The sequence below is a fragment of the Acanthisitta chloris genome, unplaced genomic scaffold (assembly GCF_000695815.1).
Source record: "Acanthisitta chloris isolate BGI_N310 unplaced genomic scaffold, ASM69581v1 scaffold4539, whole genome shotgun sequence".
Lineage (NCBI taxonomy): Eukaryota > Metazoa > Chordata > Aves > Passeriformes > Acanthisittidae > Acanthisitta > Acanthisitta chloris.
This window is the reverse complement of record NW_008689695.1, coordinates 88,405-91,722: the sequence shown is the minus strand read 5'-3', so window position 1 is coordinate 91,722 and position 3,318 is coordinate 88,405.

The window sequence follows — 3,318 nt, the reverse complement described above, 5'->3', positions numbered from 1 at the left end:
AGGGACACCTTCGACTAGATCAGGCTGCTTCAAGCCCATCCAGCACTCATTTCCAGGCCTGGAACACTCCCAGGGATGGGGCAGCCACAGCTTTCTCTGGGCAACCTGTGCCAGTGCCTCATCATCTTCACAGGGAGAAATTTCTTCCTAACATCTAATTTCAGCCTACTTCTCGTGTCAGTTTGAAACCATTCCCCCTCATCCTGTCACTGCATGGCATTATAAAAAGTCCCTCTCCAGCCTGCTTTGGCCCACCTTGAGGTAAACACAGAAAAAACTTTAAAGGCAATGTTCTTGTTTCATCAACTCTAAAAAGCTTCGGCTATTTTTCCGTTTGTTAGTCTGTATTATTTCTTATTGAACATAAGTTCTGTTTGGGGAAGAAACCCAAGAGTCATTCGTATTAATATTTCACTGCTTTAAGGTTAATTGTTCACTACCTTTTACAGCAAACCCCATTACCATATCTACACATGCCTTTGCACTGTGTCCTATATTTCAGATTGGAATTATTTACCTAATTAAGGTATATACGTAAAGATTGTGCAAATATTGAACCCAAGCATATAATACGTCCTGTTTTCTTAAGGGATAGATGGTAGGTAGCTGCAAATTGTGGTGTTCAGAGCGGAGTTCCTGAAATTAAACTGCCTCTTAATAGCCTAGTTGTCTGACCTGGGCGGGGTGAGGAATTTGGAATAATCGGGGGAGAGGGCAAAGTAGTGTGCTGAAAGGTTTAGCTGCCTGCTTGGTTTCTTGGAGTAGGGAGGTGAAATGTGCTGGAAGTGTGATCCCATCCAAGGGAGATGCACTAAACCAGGGGCTTATTTTGGCTGTTTTCAAACAAGCTGATGCCATTTCTGCGTTGTGGCCAATCTGGGTTGCAGATCCAAAAACCCAGGGTAATGTTAAACTTAATACTGTGTGGGTATTACTACTATGACCTAAGCTAGTTAATTTTTGGATGCCCAGTGCTGCTGTCGCGTTTGTGTCTGCAGGGTAGATATAATCCTGCGTTTAGTATGTAGTGGGTTATATCTTCTGGACAAATGGCAAAGGTGTTGAAACAGTCTTTTGTGGGAGGAGAGTTTTCCCGTGGGCAGATTAGCGAGTCAACTGCATTCTCCTTGTGTGAGTCAAGCAGGGTGAAACTAGGCTTGGAAAAGAGCTCGATTGTTATGGAAAACGGCAAGCGCTGAAAGAGTAAGAAAAGGATGTAGGAAATGCACATACCTAACAAAGGACTGGTTGCTCGGTGAGGGAGTGTTATCTGCAAAGAAACAGGACACTGACTGTCTTCCCTATATGAGTGCTAATTGGGTTGACAAAAGCTGCCCATTGCCTGAAGTCAGAACTTTTGAGGCTCGAACAACATAAAATCAAGACTTGGGGTCTGAAATCACCCGTTTAGCTTGACTGCATCTTTTTAAAACAGAATAAAACAAACCTTTGTCTCTATTCTGCCACTCTTGCAATACTAAGTCCTTCCTGTGGTTCATGAATCTGTCCGTCCACTTTAGCATAGCTCTTACTGTAGTGTGTCACATTTTAGGGCTTTTTGATGAGCTGCTTTTCGTTTTACTCAAGCTATAGGCACCAGTTACAAAGCATTGTTTTATATCTGATCACAAAACAGCAATAAGAACAAAGTGTTAGTATTTGCTCTTCTCTATAATTTAAGTCTTTGGAACGGAATACTAATAGTATGACCGCAATTTGATAATATCAACCACTTTCTAATGCACAGGTGTTTAACATAGCACTGTATACTGCATTTTAATTGCAGTACCCTGAGAACTGCTACCAGCTTGGAATAAATGAACTGTCTCCAAGTATCTCCAGGATCTTTCTCAGCTAAACTGTAAGCTTGAGAGAAGTGGCATTGCTTATCTAATTATAATTTCAGTGTGATATCCGTTTAAGCTGTGTCCTTCAAGACGGTTTTATGGCTTCTATTCACAGCTCGGTTTAGGGACCTGTGATTATACCATTAAACTTTGCAGTCTTTAACACTATTGCTGGTGTAATCATGGGGCTTGAGGATCTGAGAGTTGGATTTGTGTAATTCTGCCTTGTGGTAGTTACACCACACACAGACCACAATGTCTGTTCGACATTTGAATTTATTTCCTTTAGGGTGGTTGTTTTGTTAGTACAATTTAAGCTTCAGCTTTCATGCAGTCTAGTGAAAAGATTTGTCCATGTCGTTGTACTGACAAAAAGTTCTCTTATGCCTTAGTATGAGGCCTGGAGGTTGGCAAGTGTTAAGTGGATCTGGGGTAATTTAGTTCAAAACTCTGAAAAGCATCAATACATTCTATATTTCTGTACACCTCCTTAGGAGGTTTCACAGTCTAGACAGGACTAATGCTCCTCAGACTTTTGCAGGAATAGCTTGAAGGTATATCTAGAGTTGGGCTACTTTTGATTACCTATACTGGGAAACACACACAATTGTGTATTTACCTATTTCTTGTGTAAGAATTCTTTAAAATGTAAGGAGTGTAAACATTTTTTCACTCTGGAACTGTATCAAAACTCTATTGATAACAAAGGGCCCATCCTTCAACAGTGTTCATGGCTGTTCCCTGTTCAGGTACACAAACCTGCCTGCTCAAGAAGATTCTCCTCTGTAGCTCACTTGGCAGATTTTGTGCCTAAACAAATCCACAAATATTGACAGAAACTGAGGTAAGGTTAAAAATAATTCCCCCACAGACAGTCAGCTTCTAGTGCAAGGGCTAGAGGAAACAGCTTTAAGCTGAGACAGGGAAGATTCAGATTAGCTACTAGAAAAAAATGTTTCACTGCTAGGTGTTCAGGCACTGGAATAGGTTGTCCAGGAAGATGGTTGGAATTACCATCTCTGGAGGTGTTTCAAGAGGCATCTGGATCTGGCACTGGAAGATATGGTTTAGTGGTTACAGTGGGAGTTCTGACGGATGCTTGGACTGGATCATCTTAAAGGTCTCTTCCAAGCTTGATTATTCTATGGTTCTATGAAATTCCCTGTTCATACACTTTAGCTTGGTAGATGTCTGAGTTTTGGGGAATGGTGTGAGTTCCAGGACATTGTCTGCTCATGCAATTTAATCTGTCAGCAGGAGGGAACTGTGCTGTGTCTGGAGGGGTTCTGAGCTGAGCAAAGAGGCAGAGACACAATTTATAGTGATAGCTGTCTTGTGTATGAAGCAACCAGGGCTGTCAGCTCTTCCACCTGGCTCTTTGAGTAGAAAAGCACAGATTGAGCATCTGGCCCATGAATTGCAAGGAGCTCCTAGATGACTGGCCCTATTGCATCTTCACATTCCAGTTTCA